We start from the raw sequence: 21538 nt of genomic DNA on the forward strand, positions 1-21538 counted from the left end.
TCCTCACTTGATGATTTTCGCTCAAAGTCCTCGGAGGATGGGATGCTCTCAAATGACAAGTGTCAGTTTCTCGCGGAGCAGCCAACCAGCTAGTGGTTGTAGGGGGGCGGCTATTTATAGCCTAGGGAGCAGCCCGACATGATAAGACATAAATGCCCTTCAATGATATGACCGTTAGGTGGATAAGATATTTTTGAACAGCTGGCGCGTAGCACAGCAACGGTCAGAAATTTGAGGTACAAATTCCTCAGGGCTATCATGTTCCTCATTGTGTAGGCAATTCGCACTGGCGAATTCCTAACTCCTCAGTCAGAACAAAGTCCTCAGTGACCAGAAGAACTGCGTCTCTGTCACTGAAGAAATTGACTGAACTGTATGAGATTTCCAATGGCTTCACTCGAAGGGATTGGTAGGTGTAGGATTTTGAGTTGAGCATCACATGGAAATTTTCTCCTTAGTATTTATTCGACCCCCTTTAATAGTACGGTGTTTCCTATGACTCAAGAAAGAGAAAATGAAACTACGAACACAAAAGTCTTCACGCTTCATGTTCCTCGAATGAATACCAAGTCTTCAACGTTACACCAATTTCTTCACTTTCAAAGTCTTCAGAAATTCTTTAGAATATCAAAGTCTTCAGTCGAAGAACTTCATTTTTAGGGGTCGACTTTCTTTGTAAATATCAAACTCCTCATAGACTTATAGACCTGTGTACACTCACAAACACATTAGATTCTTAACCTATAAGTCTTCAATACACCAAAATCACTAAGGGGCACTAGATGCACTTACAATCTCCCCCTTTTTGGTGATTGATGACAATATAGGTTAAGTTTTCAACAAGGATAAATATATGAAGTGTAAATACTGATATTGAGGAATTTGATTGCAAGATATAGAAGAACTCCCCCTGAAGATGTGCATAGTGAGGAATTTGCTTTTGAAGCAATGCACACTTGAAGAGTTGAATCATGAAGATCTCCCCCTATATCTTGTAATTCATACACGCATTTGACATATAATATGAAGAATTTGAAATGCATGATGAAAAATGGTGACTGACGAATTTCAGCATGCGTGCAATAATATTAACGAGGAATAAGCATGCAGAATAACGTAGCAGAAGTATCAGATCACCATCGGATTTAATTTTACAACTCGATCCAATAAAAGTTTCGGAAGAACGAGGGTTGCAACTTAGCTAAAAAACGCCCTTATAATAGACCCGCTTGAAAACTAACTCAGATTTCTCCCCCTTTGTCATCGAATGACCAAAAGGATCGAAACTGAGGACTAACGCCCCTGAAGATAATCAACGTGATGAAGGAGCGCCAGCGTTGTTGGGATCGTTTGTTGAAGTAGGGCCTGTCGCAGTGTCGTCCAAGTCTTCATTGTCATCAGTGTCACGCGATGAAGAATAGGAGCTGGCCACCAAAGATGGAACCTTGACCTTCTTGTATTTCTTCGGAGGAGGTGCAGACCAGTCAAAGTCTTCCTTGAGACCCATTTTCTTCAGATCTTCAGCACTAGAAACTTGAGACAGAACAACCCAGGTGCGGTTGAGGGTTTCATGGAGATAGTAGTGGTTTTTCTTCACTGCATTGTGTGTTGAAGTCATGTTGTGAAGAATTGAACCAAACTGACGCTTGACCCATTTGTGATTGCGATCAACCTTCTGATGAAGACTGAGGAGTAACTCACGATCAGTCATCACCCTGGGTGCTGTGGCTTGAGGATTTGGCTTGGCATTGTTAGCGGCAGAGTCATGTGTGGCAGAGCCATCATTGGTGGAGTAAGATGCAGCCTTACGAAATTGACCATCCAATGGATGAATGCCTTCACCGATCATAGCAATTGCCTTGCCCTTTTCTTCAGCTGAGGAAAATGTCCTTTTGAGGACTTCAATTGGAGGCAAGTAGCTGCAGTGGTTCAGAGTGTCAGCTTCGTAGTTGAGTGAAGACCTTGTCCTGATGAATCTCATAAGCCATGGCGCATAAGGCTTCAGCTCAAATGGTGACATAGCAATATTAGCCAGAGTCCTCATAAAAAAATCATGGAAGTTGACGGGAACGCCATGAATGATGTTGAAAAGCATATTCTTCATGATGCCAACGACTTCATCATCATTTGAGTCATGGCCTTTGATAGGACTCATTGTCTTTGACAGAATGCGATAGACGGTCCGCGGCACATACAATAATTCCTTGATGAGGAAATTGGTTTGAGGGGCCTGCCCTGGCTTCAAAGGCTTCATCAGCACTTGCATGTAGTGATTTGAAAGCTCAGGTTCGTTGTAAACACAACGTGCTTCTTCAAGGGGAGGACTTAGAGGAAGGGCACGAAGTAATTCAGAAGCTGGTGCCTTGTAATGAGTGTTTTCCGTCATCCAGTCCAGGACCCATGAACTCCCATCTTCAGAATCGCCTGTGATGTGCAACGTTGCATAGAATTGAAGAATGAGTTCTTCATTCCAATCGCAGATGTCAGTGTAGAAGTTGAGCAGCCCAGCGTCGTGAAGAACGCTGAGGACTGGCGTGAAGCACGGCAGAGACTCCATGTCTACATGAGGAATATGTGCATGGTCGAAGACTGTGTCCTTGTTGAACAGCACTGAGGAATAGAAGTTGGCTTGACTAGCAGTCCAGAAACGCCTCTTCCTTATGCGAGCAGAGTCATAGGGGTTGTAATCTGTGAAGAATACATGCTCGCCAAAGAAGTCTTCAGCCTTGAACTTTTGCTTCCTTCAGAACGGATCCTTTGGCTTGGGCAGAGGAGTGTCAGTGAGTTGCATCACTACCTCAGGAATCGCGATCTCAGGTTCATCGGTCTGAGGAATTTCTGGTTCTTCCTCAGTTGCAGTCTGAGTTGTCACATTTTCAGTAGCAGCAATTTCTTCAGCACTAGTGGCTGGAATTTCTTCACGGACAGATGAGGTGGGATGAGTTTCTTCAGAGCCTAATTGAACTATTGGTGCATGGGAGTGAGGAATTTGCTGCAGTGGGGTGAAGAGTGGAGAATTGGGATGCTGACTTCCCCAAAAGTCGTTATTCATCATTGGAGTTGTGCTTCCAATGTCCACATCTTCATCATCAATTTCTTCAACACCCGCCTCTTCAGCAGTAAACTGAGGCATTGGTGATGATACCACTGGGGTTGAAGGGATTGCATCCACTTCAATTTCTTCATCAATCTGCTCTGACGAAGCAGTAGATTGAGTTTCTTCATCAGATCCATTTGGGATCTCATATTCTTCATCAAAAGGAAAAAGGTCCTTTGATGGCATGGTAGAAATTGGAACAGCATCGATAGGATTTTCATATGAACTGGTCATAGGCTTCATCTTCTCTGGAGCTGAAGATTCTGAAGCACTTGACGCTTTCCTTTTCTTCACTACAGCTCGCTATGCAGCCTTGGTCTTCTTCACATCTGATGCAGATGGAAGGATAGGAATAGGTGTAGGCGCAGGTGGAGCTGAGGAATCCTGTTGAATTTCCTCAGGCGCAACTGATGCAGTTGCCCTAACTTCTTTAGTTTCTTCAGGCGCACCACTAGTGCATGCCCTGGCAATTTCTTCAGCGGCTGGAATGGAGTCATCAGCCCTGGAACTAGCATTATCTTCAGCAGCCTGAAAGTCAGCGGTGCTGGCATGTTCTTCAGTGGGCTGAATAGAAGCTTCAGCTTGAGGAACTTCTTGTTGCGATGGGGCTGCAACATTGGTGAATTTCTTAGTCTGTTTCACGAACCTGACTTTGGCTCCTTTCCAATCAACATAGTATGAGTTGAATTTGTTGCTGAGGGTTTTGATTTCTGACTGAATCTTGATGAGTTCATCAGTCGTCATTTTAACCACGTTGGTCTTCAGAAACTTCTCCTTCTTGTACTGGGCCTCCTTGATTTGTCTGGCCTGGTCATATTTCCACTTCTCCTCTTGGAAGAAGTGAGTCAGCATGTGATTTTGACCAGGTGTCAACTTGAAATCAGGCATAGGCGTATTTGGATCCTTATGCCAGAGCTCAATGTAATCGAGGATCGCCCTTGGATCCAAAAGCAGTGGCACAGGTGTGCCTTTGACTCTAGCGGCCCTTTCTTGCCTATCTCTGATGATTTCTGCAAGTTCATCATCATCAGCCTCATCATCTTCAGGTGGCTCTTGGAAGGCGGCCTGTTTCTTTTTGGGACTTAGCCGAGGACCTCGTCCAGCAGTTGCCTTAGTCTTCAGCAAAGTGGGGCCAGATGAAGAATTTGGTGCAGCCGAGGAACTTGGTGAGACACCAGAGGCAATTGAGATGCCTGCAGTCCGTTGGCACGAGGCCAGATGCACAGGTGCTGAGGACTTTGGAGGAGGTGCTGAGGATTTTGAAAGAGCAGGAGCAGCTTGAGGAATTGGTCGTGAAGATTTTGACGTTCCAGGCCGTGAGGGCGCAGCTGAGGAACTTGGCCGTGAGGGCAATGTTGGTGAAGCACTTGGCTTACGAGCAGGCTTCTTTGCCATTGATTTCCTCGGCTTGACAGAGGCCTTAGTGGCAGCAGCAGCAGCAGAATCTTTGTTGAATTTCCTCACTGCTTCTCTGGCTTGTCTTGCCAACTTGGCTTGACGCCTGGCCCATTCTCCAGGAAAGTCCTCATCGCGTTTGACGCTAGTGGGATCGGCCACTTGGCCAGGTGCCAGTGGAAGTCTTGGGCATGGAGGGTTGAGAGCGAATTTCTTCATGTACTTTGGAGTAATGTATCTGTACTCCCTCCATTCACGTGCCCATCTCCGTTCTATCCTCTGAATGCGCACCTTGCGCTGATTTTTGTTCTCTTTGCCAAACTTGGCTTTATCAGGTGTGCAGTACTCAGCATATATATCCTCAGGGATTTCAGACGCAGTCATGACCTCAGGTTTCTTTCCTCCTTTCTGCGGCTTCTTACCATCTATCATATTCTTCAGCTGAGGAATTTAAACAATCGAATTCTCTGAAGAAGTATGCAGTTTTTCTTCGAGGAACGCTGCAAATGAGTTAAGTTGATGAGAACCTAGTGATTCAGCAACGGACATGAGTACCTGTGAACAGAGTATAGTTGCGAGGAATTTGGAGAGGTCATATGCGTTCTCAGAAGGTTTTTCAAAAAGAACAAGTTTGAGGAATTTGACCAGATGTGTCTTGAAGAATTTCACTGAGCATGCTTTGTCTTAAGTTCCAGAGTTGTATAGATTGGAGATCCACACAATTGAGGAATCTTGAAGAAAATAAAGCTTAGAGAAACGAATCAACAACAGAAGATTTGTGAGGTGTTTTGTGTGTGAGGATTTGGGAAATAAAACACCTTTTGAAGATTTTATAGAAAAGTTTCGAATCAAAGAGGGCAGTAAAAGGAACTTTTAATTACCCTGAATGAAGAACACGACGAATAGAGAGGTGAAACAATGAAGTTCATCGGTGTAGATCTTCCACGCCCTAACTCGGCGGAGGAAGACGTCTACGGCGGCGGCGGAGGTGAAGATTTCCGCGTTCGGCGCGAGTACAACGGCGACGAGGTCGAGGCAGTGAAGCTCTTCCTCACCGGTGACGATGGAGTAGCGCCGGTGCTAGGGTTTGGGAAGCTCTAGCGGGAGTGAGATCGAGCAGAATAAAAGAAGTGAGGAAGGGGATAGGGGTATTTATAGCCACGGTGAAAAACTGTTCGCCCGAAGATTTGGGACGAACGTGCCCCTGACCTCTCTCCTTCTCACGACATGTGTCACCCACATACTGTGTAGTGGAGATCGTGTTAGATCGTGGGTGAATAGAATAATGCATCGTGGGATGCGGAACGGTTTGAGCGGCAAAGCCGAAAATTTGGATAAAATCAGTTTTAACGTTCCGTTCGCAATTTCTTCAGCTGACAAGGACACGGTGAAGATTTTGAACGAGTTTCAAATAGAGAGCACATGAAGAATTTGTGAATAGATTGGATTGAGTATAGCATAGAGGGGATGGGTCCGATAACATTCACTTAGCAGAAAAACCAACTTGAAGTCATAGCCATAAGTGAATGATGTAGAGGACTTAAACTCATATATATATATAGCCAATGAAGAAAACGACGGAACAAGTGAAGATTTTGAAAAGTTGAAGAATTTGAACAAATGAGGAATTTCAAAACTGAGGAAAAACTCAAATTGAAGATTTTCAACTTTTGTGGTGGCGTGACCCACCGTATAAGAATGATGATTTCAGACACCGGGCACAATTGTCGTAGGGCTCTGAGAATCAATTCTTCATTAATTTCTTCACACTTAGAGTGTTATTCTTCATTGATTGAAGAAAAACGTTTCTTCATGTGTTGCACATCTAAGTCATCAATTTTGCATAAGTGTTAGGATGAGTGCCTTTTCAAAGTACATTCGAAGACTCTAAGATATTTAGCTCACACCGCAACTTGCTAAATATCTTCTCATCCAAGGGCTTAGTGAAGATATTGGCTAGCTGTTCTTCAGTCTTCACATGCTCAATAGAAATGTCGCCCTTCAACACATGATCACGAAGAAAATGATGACGAATCTGAATGTGCTTTGTCTTTGAGTGCTGAACTGGGTTGTGAGCAATCTTGATTGCACTCTCATTGTCATAGAGGAGAGGCACATTCTTCATGTTGACACCATAGTCCTTGAGTGTTTGCTTCATCCACGGCAGTTGAGCACAGCAAGAACCAGCGGCAATGTACTCAGCTTCAGCAGTAGACAGTGATACGCAGTTCTGTTTCTTCGAAGACCAACAGACCAAGGATCGTTCGAGGAAATGACAAGTACCAGAGGTTGACTTGCGGTCCACACGATCACCAGCATAGTCAAAGTCAGAGTATCCAATGAGATCAAAATCCGAGCCCTTGGGATACCATAATCCTAGTGTTGGTGTGTGAGCTAGATATCGAAGAATATGCTTCACAGCCTTATGGTGTGATTCCTTCGGTGCAGCTTGAAATCGGGCACACATGCAAACACTAAGCATTATATCTAGCCTAGATGCACATAAGTACAATAAAGAGCCAATCATGGAGCGGTATACCTTATGATCGAAGTCAATACCATTTTCATCAATGCATAGATGACCATTTGTGGGCATAGGAATTTTGATGCCTTTGCAATCTTGCATGCCGAATTTCTTCAGGACATCCTTGAGGTATTTCTCCTGAGATATGAATTTGAAGACCTAAGAAGAATTTCAACTCTCCCATCATAGACATTTGATATTCTTCACTCATCATATAGGCAAATTCATCACTATAACGTTGGTCAGTACAGCCAAAGATGATATCATCAACATATATTTGGCACACAAACAGTTCACCATCATAAGATTTAGTAAAGAGAGTGGGATCGAGTGAAACGGGTGTGAAGCCTTTCTTCATGAAGAATTCCTTCAAAGTATCATACCACGCCCGTGGGGCCTGCTTGAGACCATAGAGGGCCTTATTGAGTCTGAAGACTTTGTCAGGATGTTTTGGATCTTCAAAACCTGGGGGTTGAGCAACATATACTTCTTCCTCAAGCTTACCATTGAGGAATGCACTTTTCACATCCATTTGATATAAGATGATATCATGATGGTTAGCATAAGCAAGTAATATGCGAATAGCTTCAAATCTAGCAACAGGTGCAAAAGTTTCATCGAAATCAATTCCTTCAACCTGTGTGTAGCCTTGAGCTACTAGTCGTGCCTTATTCCTCACCACAACACCATTTTCGTCTTGCTTGTTGCGGTAGATCCACTTTGTGCCAATGATCTTATGCTTGCGAGGATCGGGACGATTGACCAGTTCCCAAATGATGTTGAGCTTGAACTGATGTAATTCTTCTTGCATGGCATGAATCCACTCAGGCTCCAGAAATGCTTCATCTACCTTAGTGGGCTCTATGATAGATACAAAAGCAAAGTGCCCACAAAAGTTAGATAGATGTGAAGCTTTTGAGCGTGTGAGAGGGCCTGGTGCTCTAATGTCATCGATGATCTTCTCCACTTGCACTTCTTTTGCAACGCGAGGATGAGCTGGTTGTCGTTGAGGAATTTGATCAGCATTTTCTTCAGGTACATTAGCTCGACGTTCTTCACGTTCTGGAATGAATTCTTCAGCAGATTCTTCAGTAGGAATGACATCTTCAGTAGCCTTGTGCTTGATAGAATCCTCAAGTGCTGGTTCATCTAACACAGAAGGTAGGTGCTCTCTTTGCGAGCCATTAGTTTCATCGAACCGCACATCTACGGTTTCAACAATCTTGTGAAGAACATTGTTGAAGACTCTGTAGGTGTGCGAGTCCTTCCCGTAACCAAGCATAAAACCTTCATGTGCTTTCGGTGCAAATTTAGAGTTGTGATGAGGATCTCTAATCCAGCATTTAGCACCGAAGACTTTGAAATAACTCACATTGGGTTTCTTTTCAGTGAGGAGTTCATAGGCAGTCTTCTTGAAGAATTTGTGAAGATATACTCTATTGATGATATGGCACGCAGTATCAATTGCATCAACCCAGAAACGATGAGGGGTTTTGTATTCGTCAAGCATAGTGCGAGCCATCTCAGCAAGAGTCCTGTTGTAGCGCTCCACGACGCCATTCTGTTGAGGAGTATAAGGAGCAGATAACTCATGAGTAATACCAAGTTCATCAAGATAGTCATCGAGACCCAAATTCTTGAACTCGGTGCCATTGTCACTTCTGGTGTGCTTGATCTTCCCACCAAAGTTGGTTGAAGCCCTCGAGGAAAATCGTTTGAAGACTTCCTGCACTTCATGTTTGTAAGAAACAAGGTGTACCCATGTGTAACGAGAGTAATCATCAACAATAACAAAGCCATATTGAGATGCTTCATTTGAAACAGAGGAATAGTGATTAGGACCGAAGAGATCCATGTGAAGCAATTCGAATGGACGAGTAGTGGTCATGATGGTCTTCGCTGGATGCTTGGCCTTGGTCATCTTTCCAGCTTCACAGGCACCGCATAAGTGATCCTTGAGGAATTTGACATTGTCAATGCCAATAACATGCATCTTCTTCGCAAGCGTGTGCAAATTCCTCATGCCTGCATGACCAAGTCGTCGATGCCATAGCCATCCTTCTGATGCTTTTGCAAGTAGGCACACGGCTGGTTGTGAATCTACAGAGAAATCAACAATATACAAGTCTCCTCTCCTAAAGCCTTCGAAGACTTTGGATTTGTCAGCTTCCATAATCACAACACAACGATACTTGCCAATGACAACAACCATATCAAGATCACAAAGCATTGAGACAGACATAAGGTTGTATCCTAAGGACTCAACAAGCATGACTTTGTCCATGTGTCGATCCTTTGTGATAGCAACCTTACCTAGACCCAATACCTGACTTTTGCTCTTGTCAGCGAAGATAATATGCTTCAGATGTGATGACGATAAGGGAGCATCCATCAATAGATTTCTGTCACCAGTCATGTGATTTGTACATCCACTATCAAGGACCCACTCAGTGGCTTTGGCTTGATCATCCTGCAGATGAATTAGTGAAACTTACGAACCTCATATACTTCAGCAGTGAAGAATATGATATCACAATTCATCAGATCAATTTCATCAAGCAGTAAGACAGATAAGCAGTGTGAGGACGTGAGAAATGAAAATTCATTTCTTCATGATTAGCCTGCGTCCTTTCAGGCAACTTGTCCGGTCCCCAGCAAATTCTTCAGACGTTACAGCACGTCTGGAGACCTGACCCTGCATAAGAGATTAGTTCCTTTTCTTCACCACCCACATCTAAAGGGGTGGCAAAGAGTTCATCACTCTGCGAGCTCCATATGAGAATGGTGGCATAGAGGCCATACCATTTCGTTTCACATAAGAGGGGTTAGAGTAAGCATATGAATAAGCAGAGAAATTCTTCGAGGACTTATGAACATAATGATTTGAAGAATAATGCTCATATTCATAGCCCTTGGCTCTTCCCTGCGTGACAGAGTTGTTAGCATGATGATGTTCATATGAGGACTTTGATCCTTTTGAGGAATTTGATCCACGTGAGGAATTTAGTCCGTATGAGGACTTGGATCCATATGAAGAATTTGGTCCATATGAAGAATTTGGTCTGGGGTTCCTATTCTTCATAGGGGAACCGTTCCTGCAGTTAGTGCCAACATATCTAGCAAATACTTCACCATTCTGATTTTTGAACAGTTTATGGTTGGAGTCAAATGACTCATCAGAAGAATGAGAAGATTCACATGTATAGCCAGATAAATTAGATGGATCAACTGGAGGTCTCTTTGCAGCAACCCATGAGGTTTTGGGGTACTACTCAGGCTTCCAATATGTACCATCAGCATTGAGTTTCCTCTCAAAGGCAATACCCTCTTTCCTAGGGTTCCTGTTGAGGATCTGCTTTTTAAGCACATCACAAAGAGTCTGATGCCCTTTGAGGATTTTGTACATGCCTGTCATGTACAATTCCTTCAGTCCTGCATCGTCAGTGATACTAGCAATGCCCTCAGATGAGGAATTAGTGATAGCAGAGGCAGGTGAAGAATTTGTAACATTTGAAGCATTTGAACATTCAGGTGAAGAATTAGCAGATTCTCGTTCGATGCATTTTAAACATGGAGGAATGAATTCTTCCTGAGCAGCGCTGATTTGTTGAGCAAGTAATGAATCGCGCTCCTTCTGAAGATCTTCGTAACTCACTCTTAGCTTTTCAAGATCTTGCTTTCTTTGAAGATATTCATAAGAAAGCTTCTCATGATCAGACAAGAGAGTGTTATGATGACCTTGAAGGTTGTCAAACCTGGTCTGACGTCTCTGAAGATTTTCAGTCAAGGCTTTAGTGCGATCCATTTCTTCACCCAACATATCATCACTTTTATCTAGCATGTTTTGAACCTTTTCAAAAGCCTTTTGTTGTTTCACAGCAATCTTAGCAAGTTTAGAGTAGCTAGGCTTAAGATTGTCATCTGATTCATCTTCACTAGACTCAGAGGAGGTATATCTAGGTACCTTGGCACCCTTTGCCATGAAGCAATAGGTGGGAGCGTAGTCATCGTTGCCTTCATCAGCCTTGTTGGTGAGATCATTTTCTTCAGAGTTGAAGATAGACTTGCTAATGAATGCGGTAGCTAGGGCTAGGCTCGACGCACCTGACTCAGAGTCCTCAGAAGCCTCCTCTTCCTCTTATTCCTCAGATTCAGCTTCAGAGTCCATTTCCTTGCCAATGAATGCCCGAGCCTTCTTGGAGCTGCTCTTCTTGTGAGATGAAGACTTTAAGGATTTTGACGATGAAGATTTTGATGACTTCTTTTTTTCTTCGCATCATCAGAACTGTAATCCTTGTATTTCTTCTTCTTTGATTCTTTTTCCCACTGAGGACAATCTTGAATGTAATGTCCTGGTTTCTTGCACTTGTGACAAAGCCTCTTCTTATAGTCACTGGATGAGGAATCATTGCTCCTTGAGGGTTTTTCGAAACGACCACGTCTTGAGAACTTCTGGAATTTCTTCAGAAGCAGTGCTACATCATGACTCGGTTCTTCAGGGTCACCAAGGCTGCTACCAGAGTCTTCATCTTTGGATTCTGATACTGCCTTGGCCTTCAGTGCACGTGGTCTGCCATAGCTCGAACCATAGGGATCTCTCTTTTCAGCAACCTGGAACTCATGAGTGTTTAGCCTCTCGAGGATATCAGCGGGGTCAAGTGACTTGTAATCAGCACGCTCTTGTATCATCAGTGCCAGAGTATCAAACGAGGAATCAAGCGATCTCAGCAATTTCTTCACCACCTCATGGTCGGTGATGTCAGTGGCACCAAGTGCTTGAAGCTCATTTGAGATGTCAGTGAGGTGATCGAAGGTTTGCTGAACATTTTCATTGTCGAGTCTTTTGAAGAGGTTGAAGAGATCGCAAAGAACATCAATTCGAGAGTTACGCTGAGTTGAAAATCCTTCATTGACTTTGGACAGCCTATCCCAGATAAGCTTACCAGTTTCCAAAGCACTCACTCTACCATACTGTCCTTTACTCAGATGGCCGCATATGATATTCTTCGCTTGGGAATCGAGTTGCTTGAATCTCTTCATATCGGTAGCGTCCAGTGAGAGTGAGACAGAGGGAACACCATTTTCCACAACATACCAGAGATGGTTATCAATAGCCTCAAGATGCATTCGCATCTTATTCTTCCAGTAGGGGTAGTCCATCCCATCAAAGGTAGGACACCCAGCAGAGACCTTGATCATACCTGCGGTCGACATAACTAAAACTCCAGGCGGTTAAACCAAAATCACACAGAACAAGGGAGTACCTTGCTCTGATACCAATTGAAAGTGCCTTATATCGACTAGAGGGGGGTGAATAGGCGATTTTTATGAAATTCTTCACTGAGGAATTTGCTAGGGAGGAAATTCCTTAGCGAAGAACTACTAGCAGCGGAATAAGTACTCAGAAGTAAACATAGCAGAATACATGCATGGTCATCATGATGAAATGAAGACAAACACAGAGTATAGAAAGCGTAAACACAGGATAGCACAAGATGAAGACAAACAGACTGAAGAAATTGAACTGAGGAAATTGAGAAAGTCTTCAGTCAAAGTCTTTAAACACAGATATGAACAAACACACAACACAGTAATGAGGAAATGGAAGTGTTGAGGAAATAGAACCAGTTGGCTTGGTGAAGACAATGATTTGGTAGACCAGTTCGAACTGCTGTCTCAGTTGTACATCTGGTTGGAGTGGCTAGGTATTTAAACCTGAGGGCACACAGTCCCGGACACACAGTCCTCACCGTATTCTCCTTGAGCTAAGGACACACAGTCCTCACCCAATCAATCGTGGTAAATCTTCAGGTGACTTCCGAACCTTCACAAACTCGGTCACTCGGCGATCCACAATTCCTCTTGGATGCTCTAGACCTTGACGCCTAACCGTCTGGAAGAAGCACAGTCTTCAAAGGTAACAAGCGTCGGATCCATGCAGGATCAATCTCTTCAGTGATGCTCAATCACTTTGGGTTTGTAGGTGTTTGGTTTTGGGTTTGGATTTTCCTCACTTGATGATTTTCGCTCAAAGTCCTCGGAGGATGGGATGCTCTCAAATGACAAGTGTCAGTTTCTCGCGGAGCAGCCAACCAGCTAGAGGTTGTAGGGGGCGGCTATTTATAGCCTAGGGAGCAGCCCGACATGATAAGACATAAATGCCCTTCAATGATATGACCGTTAGGTGGATAAGATATTTTTGAACAGCTGGCGCGTAGCACAGCAACGGTCAGAAATTTGAGGTACAAATTCCTCAGGGCTATCATGTTCCTCATTGTGTAGGCAATTCGCACTGGCGAATTCCTAACTCCTCAGTCAGAACAAAGTCCTCAGTGACCAGAAGAACTGCGTCTCTGTCACTGAAGAAATTGACTGAACTGTATGAGATTTCCAATGGCTTCACTTGAAGGGATTGGTAGGTGTAGGATTTTGAGTTGAGCATCACATGGAAATTTTCTCCTTAGTATTTCCTCGACCCCCTTTAACAGTACGGTGTTTCCTATGACTCAAGAAAGAGAAAATGAAACTACGAACACAAAAGTCTTCACGCTTCATGTTCCTCGAATGAATACCAAGTCTTCAAGGTTACACCAATTTCTTCACTTTCAAAGTCTTCAGAAATTCTTCAGAATATCAAAGTCTTCAGTCGAAGAACTTCATTTTTAGGGGTCGACTTTCTCTGTAAATATCAAACTCCTCATAGACTTATAGACCTGTGTACACTCACAAACACATTAGATTCTTAACCTATAAGTCTTCAATACACCAAAATCACTAAGGGGCACTAGATGCACTTACAAAAGAGCATGACAACCTCTGCTTCCCTCTGCGAAGGGCCTATATTTTATTATTATCTTCTACCTTATGCAAGAGTCACGGTGATCTTCACCTTTCCTTTTTAATTTTATCCTTTGGCAAGCTCAGCATGATGGAAAGAACATGATATATATATATATATATATATATATATCTAATTGGATGTAGGGGAGCATGAGTTATTATTGTTGACATTACCCTTGAGGTAAAAGGTTGTGGGGCGAAGCAATAATCCCCTATCTTTCTCTGTGTCCGATTAAAACTCCATAACCACAAGTATTGCGTGAGTGTTAGCAATTGTGAAAGACTACATGATAGTTCAATATGTGAAGTTTGCTAAATCAAAGCTCTGACATAGACTCTTCCTGAAAATAGGATGAATTGCAATTGTTTGCTGACTAAGAATATTGTTTGCTAGTTTTCAAGAAAGTTTATGACCCATACTTTAAACTTGTGAATTGCTTGTTACTTGATCATGAAAAGTTTTATGAGATGAGATATTATTATGATATGTACTGATGCTAGAAAAAGTGATTGGAATTATCATTGATCAAACTTAAGCACTTACTAGCATTCTGCATCAAAAATTATCTTTTTATCATTTACCTACTCGAGGACGAGCAGGAATTAAGCTTGGGGATGCCTAATACGTCTCCGACGTATCTATAATTTTTGATTGCTCCATGCTATATTATCTACGGTTTCGGGCAATCTTGGGCTTTTCCACTTTTATATTACTTTTGGGACTAACATATTAACCAGAGGCCCAGCCCAGATTTGCTATTTTTTTGCCTATTTCAGTGTTTCGAAGAAAAGGAATATCAAACGGAGTCGAAACAGAATGAAATCAACTGGAGAAGTTATTTTTGGAAGGAAAGCCACCGGATAGACTTGGACTCTACGTCAGGAGATACGGGAGGTGCTCACGAGGGTGGGGGCGCCCCCCCCCTAGGGCACGCCCCCTGCCTCGTGGGGCCCCCGAAGCTCCTCCGACGTCCTCCCTGCACCCATATATACTCTCATACCCTAAAACTTCCAGAAGGGAGATTGGATCAGTAGTTCCGCCGCCGCAAGCCTCTGTAGCCATGAGAAATCAATCTAGGCCCTCTCCGGCACCCTGTCGGAGGGGGCCATCATCACCGGTGGCCATGGAGGAGTACCCCGGAGGGGCCATCATCATCATGAAGGCCAAGGACCATAAGGTGGAGGCCATGGAGGAGGAAGCACAAGGGGGAGAACCTCTCCTCCTCTCTTCCGGTGGTGCCGGAGTGCCATCAGGAGGGGAATCATCACCGCGGTGATCGTCTTCATCAACATCACCATCACCATCCTCATCTCTTTTACACGGTCCACTCTCCCGCACACCGCTATAATCCCCTACTTGAACATGGTGCTTTATGCCACATATTATGATCCAATGATGTGTTGCCATCCTATGATGTTTTGAGTAGATATCTTTTGTCTTTGGGTTGATTGATGATCTATATTGGTATGAGTTGTATGTTTTACTTTGGTGCTGTCCTATGGTGCCCTCCGTGTCGCACAAGCGTGATGGATTCCCGCTGTAGGGTGTTGCAATACGTTCATTATTCGCTTATAGTGGGTTGGTGAGTGACTAAAACACAAACCCGAGTAAGAGGGATCGTTGCGTATGGGAATAAAGAGGACTTGATGCTTTAATGCTATGGTTGGGTTTTACCTTAATGATCTTTATTAGTTGCGGATGCTTGCTAGAGTTCCAATCATAAGTGCATATGATCCAAGTAGAGAAAGTATGTTAGCTTATGCCTCTCCCTCATATGAAACGGCAATAGTGATTGATAACCCACAAGTATAGGGGATCGCAACAGCTTTCGAGGGTAGAGTATTCAACCCAAATTTATTGATTTGACCCAAGGGGAGCCAAAGAATATTCTCAAGTATTAGCAGCTGAGTTGTCAATTCAATCACACAAGGAAACTTAGTATCTGCAGCAAAGTGTTTAGTAGCACAGTAATATGATAGTGGTGGCAATGGTAACAAAAGAGTAGTGCGAGCAATAGTAAATATTTTTGGTATTTTGTAGTGGTTGTAACAGTAGCAGCGGGAAAGTAAATAAGCGTAAACCAGTATATGGAAAACTCGTAGGCACCAGATCAGTGATGGATAATTATGCCGGATGCGGTTCATCATGTAACAGTCATAACATAGGGTGACACAGAACTAGCTCCAATTCATCAATGTAATGTAGGCATGTATTCCGTATATAGTCATACGTGCTTATGGAAAAGAACTTGCATGACATCTTTTGTCCTACCCTCCCGTGGCAGCAGGGTCCTATTGGAAACTAAGGGATATTAAGGCCTCCTTTTAATAGAGAACCGGAACAAAGCATTAGCACATAGTGAATACATGAACTCCTCAAACTATGGTCATCACCGAGAGTGGTCCCGATTATTGTCACTTCGGGGTTGCCGGATCATAACACATATTAGGTGACTATAGACTTGCAAGATAGGATCAAGAACTCACATATATTCATGAAAATATAATAGGTTCAGATCTGAAATCATGGCACTCAGGCCCTAGTGACAAGCATTAAGTATAGCAAAGTCATAGCAACATCAATCTCAGAACATAGTGGACACTAGGGATCAAACCCTAACAAAACTAACTCGATTACATGATAAATCTCATCCAACCCATCACCGTCCAGCAAGCCTACGATGGAATTACTCACGCATGGCGGTGAGCATCATGAAATTGGTGATGGAGGATGCTTGATGATGACGACGGCGACGAATCCCCCTCTCCGGAGCCCTGAAAGGACTCCAGATCAGCCCTCCCGAGAGGTTTTAGGGCTTGGCAGCGGCTCTGTATCGTAATACGCGATGATTTCTTCTCTCTTATTTTGTTCTCTCCGAAAGCAAATATATAGAGTTGGATTTGGCGTTGGAGGGTCTCCAGGGGGCCCACGAGGTAGGGGGCACGCCCTAACGGGGGGGCGCCCCCCACCCTCGTGGACAGGGTGTGGGCCCCCTAGTCTTCATCTTTGGCGAGGATTTATATTATTTTTTATAAGACATCCCGTGGAGTTTCAGGTAATTCCGAGAACTTTTGTTTTCTACACATAAAACAACATCATGGCAATTCTTCTGAAAACAACATCAGTCCGGGTTAGTTCCATTCAAATCATACAAGTTAGAGTCCAAAACAAGGGCAAAAGTGTTTGGAAAAGTAGATACGACGGAGACGTATCAGTGATTACCGGTCTTGTTAACAATTGCCTAGGACAATTCCGCACACCGATCCACCATTATTCCACACTCGCTATTTATAATACTAAGTAATATATTCTAACTTTATGATAATAGCACCTACTTTTATGTTTTAGCTCTCCGTTACCTTGCAAAGTTATCCTCTTCATACCCACAACGTAGTTTTATTTCTCGTTTCTAGTTGGAAGCAAACGTTCGGTGCACATAGAGTCATATCAGTGGCAGATAGGTCTTGAGAGAATATTGATCTTACCTTTAGCTCCTTCTGGGTTCGACACTCCATACTTATCACTTCCACCTTTGGAAAGTGCTACGATGATTCCTTGCACTTGGGGATTATCAGAATACAGCTTGTGCATCCAATCCCTTAAACCCCAAAGTTATTCCACATGAGTCCACTATACCTTCCTATATGCGGTATCTACCTGCCGTACCAAGTAAATTTGTATGTGACAAACTCTAAACCTTCAAATAAACATTCTGTTTTGTATGCTCGAATAGCTCATGTATCAACTAGGGCTGCCCTTATCCTCCATGTTAGGCGGGTTATTCTCAAGAGGAGTGGACTCCGCTCCTCACTCACGAGAAAATGGCTGGTCACCGGGATGCCTAGTCCCATGCTTTATGCAAACTAAATCAAAATTAATTGCAAACAAAACTCCCCTTGGGACCTGATGTTAGTCGGAGGCACTCGTTGTTTCGAGCAAGCCATGTATTGATGCTTGTTGGTGGAGGGGGAGTATAAACTTTACCATTCAGTTTGGGAACCGCCTATAATGTGTTTAGCATGGAAGATATCGCCATGTGTTAGTTGTTATGTTGACAATGAAAGCATGCCTCTCAAAATATTATTTATCTCTATTTCAAAACCGAGCTCTGGCACCTCTACAAATCCCTGCTTCCCTCTGCGAAGGGCCTATCTATTTGCTTCCCTCTGCGAAGGGCCTATCTATTTACTTTTATGTTGAGTCATCACCCTCTTATTAAAAAGCACTAGCTGGAGAGCGCAGCTGTCATTTCCATCCATTACTATTAATTTATATTGGGTATGACTATGATTGGATCTCTTTTACCATGAATTACAATGTCTAGTCAGTCCTTGATCTTTAAAGGTGCTCTGCATTTATGTTTTGCGGTCTCAGAAAGGGCTAGCGAGATACCATCTTGTTATATTATATTATGATTGTTTTGAGAAAGTGTTGTCATCCGAGATTTATTATTATGGCTCGCTTGTTGATTATGCTATTGATATGAGTAAACATGAGACCTGAAAATTACTGCAAATGTGGTTAGTCATAATCTTTGCTAAAAACTTGAATGCTGGCTTTACATATTTACCAAGAGCAAACAGAGTTTGTAAAAGTTTTTCTTTATCACTTTCAGTTTGTCAACTGAATTACTTGAGGACAAGCAAAGGTTTAAGCTTGGGGGAGTTGATACGTCTCCGTCGTATCTACTTTCCCAAACACTTTTGCCCTTCTTTTGGACTCTAACTTGCATGATTTGAATGGAACTAACCCGGACTGACGCTGTTTTCAGCAGAATTGCCATGATGTTGTTTTATGTGCAGAAAACAAAAGTTCTCGGAATGACCTGAAACTCCACGGAACATCTAGTTAAAAATAATAATAAATGCTTGCCAAAGATGAAGACCAGGGGGGCCACACCCTGTCCACGAGGGTGGGGGCGCGCCCCCCTACCTCGTGGGCCCCCTGGAGCTCCTCCGACACCAACTCCCACTCTATATATTTACTTTCGGGGAGAAAAAAATAAAGGAGAAGAAATCATCGCGTTTTACGATACGGAGCCGCCGCCAAGCCCTAAAACCTCTCGGGAGGGCTGATCTGGAGTCCGTTCGGGGCTCCTGAGAGGGGGATTCGTCGCCGTTGTCATCATCAACCATCCTCCATCACCAATTTCATGATGCTCACGCCGTGCGTGAGTAATTCCATCGTAGGCTTGCTAGACCATGATGGGTTGGATGAGATCTATCATGTAATCGAGTTAGTTTTGTTAGGGTTTGATCCCTAGTATCCATAATGTTCTGAGATTGATGTTGCTATGACTTTGCTATGCTTAATGCTTGTCACTAGGGCCCGAGTGCCATGATTTCAGATCTGAACCTATTATGTTTTCATGAATATATGTGAGTTCTTGGTCCTATCTTGCAAGTCTATAGTCACCTACTATGTGTTATGATCCGGCAACCCCGAAGTGACAACAATCGGGACCACTCCTGGTGATGACCATAGTTTGAGGAGTTCATGTATTCACTATGTGCTAATGCTTTATTCCGGTTCTCTATTAAAAGGAGGCCTTAATATCCCTTAGTTTCCATTAGGACCTTGCTGCCACGGGAGGGTAGGACAAAAGATGTCATGCAAGTTCTTTTCCATAAGCACGTATGACTATATTCGGAATACATGCCTACATTACATTGATGAATTGGAGCTAGTTCTGTGTCACCCTGTGTTATGACTGTTACATGATGAACCGCATCCGGCATAATTATCCATCACCGATCCAATGCCTACGAGTTTTCCATATACTGGTTCTCGCTTATTTACTTTCCCATTGCTACTGTTACAATCACTACAAAACACCAAAAATATTTACTTTTGCTTCCTTTACTCTTTTGTTACCGCTGCCACTACTATCATATTACTTTGCTACTAAACACTTTGCTGCACATACTAAGTTATCCAGGTGTGGTTGAATTGACAACTCAACTGCTAATACTTGAGAATATTCTTTGGCTCCCCTTGTGTCGAATCAATAAATTTGGGTTGAATACTCTACCCTCGAAAGCTGTTGCGATCCCCTACACTTGTGGGTTATCACGGGTACAGACCGTGCTACTACTAACAGTTAGTTGTAGCGCCATAGTAGTAGCGCTGCTGATAGTCTCAAAACCCATGCTACAACTAGGGTTTTCCCTAGTAGTGGAGATAAATGGGAATAAATTTTACACGATCGCCCAAAGTCAAAAGAGGAACAACCAAAACAGTGGTGTCCTCTTTGATGTAGCAACCAACAGGAGAAAGGACACATATTATGGTTACATAGTGGACATATGGGAACTTGACTACGGACATGATTTTAAGGTCCCTTTGTTTAAGTGCAAATCGGTCAATCTCTCAGGAGGCGGGGTGCAGGTAGACCCACAGTACGGAATGACAACAGTGGATCTGAACAATCTTGGGCACACATACGAACCATTCATCCTAGCCAAAGATGTGGCGCAGGTTTTCTATGTGAAGGACATTTCTACCAAACTGAGAAAAAGAAAAGATAAGGAAGCGAATACATCGAACGATGAGGCAAAGAGCCACATAGTTCTTTCAGGAAAAAGAGACATCGTGGGATTGGAGGGCAAGACAGACATGCCTAACGATTATGAAAAGTTACATGAAATTCTTCCCTTCAAAGTCAAGGCTAACCCAAGCACCCTGTTAAGCGATGAAGAACATCCATGGTTACGGCGCAATAAGAAAAGGAGACAAGCGAAGAAAAAGTGAAGACTTTCTCTCTACAACTATTATGATGATGCCTTTGATCTAGAATATCACAACAGTTACATGTGAAGAAATGAAATGCCTTTTGTAACAGACGAGTTTCTTTATGAAACACTAATACTTCGAAAGAGATTGTCCGTTTTGTACGCGAAGTGCATCCAGTTTTTGCCGTAACCCTGTCAACTTTTTAGCACATGCTATGTGGGTGAAATGATGATACCATGCCAACTTTCAACCTTTTCAGAGTTCATTTGTAGTGCTTTTCAATTTCAGGGTCATTTAGCTAAAAAAATCAATAAATGCATGAAAAATAACAAATGAAGTCAGAAAGGGTTGAAAATTGATGATGTGGCTTCGAATGGTGCATTTTGAACACACAAAGTGTATGCGGTTCAAATAAGTTCAGAAAATGAAATACCTTTGTAACAGATGAGTTTTCGTTCGAAACCCTGATACTTCGAAAGATATTGCCAGTTTTGTACACGAAGTGCATCCACTTTGCCGTAACCCTCTCAACTTTTTAGCACATGCTATTAGGATGAAATGATGATATCATGCCAACTTTCAACCTCTTCAGAGTTCATTTGAAGTGCTTTTCAATTTGAGGGTCATATTGCTCAAAAAAATCAATAAATGCATGAAAAATAACAAATGAAGTCAGAAAGGGTTGAAAATTGCTGATGTGGTTGCGAATGGTGCATTTTGAACACACAAAAAGTCTGGAGTTCAAATAACACTAGTAGAAAACGGATTTATTACCCGTTCGTAAGGGCCTTTAGTGCTGGTTCTGCAACCGGCACTAATGGGTGGAGACTAAAGCCCCCCCCCCTTTAGTACCAGTTCGGCACGAACCGCCACTAAAGGCTCGCCACATGGCGTGAGCTCGCCCCGTGGTATCGGGGAAATTTAGTACCGGTTGGTAACACCGACCGGT

This window comes from Triticum urartu, chromosome 1, assembly GCF_003073215.2.
Source record: "Triticum urartu cultivar G1812 chromosome 1, Tu2.1, whole genome shotgun sequence".
NCBI classification, from domain to species: Eukaryota; Viridiplantae; Streptophyta; class Magnoliopsida; order Poales; family Poaceae; genus Triticum; species Triticum urartu.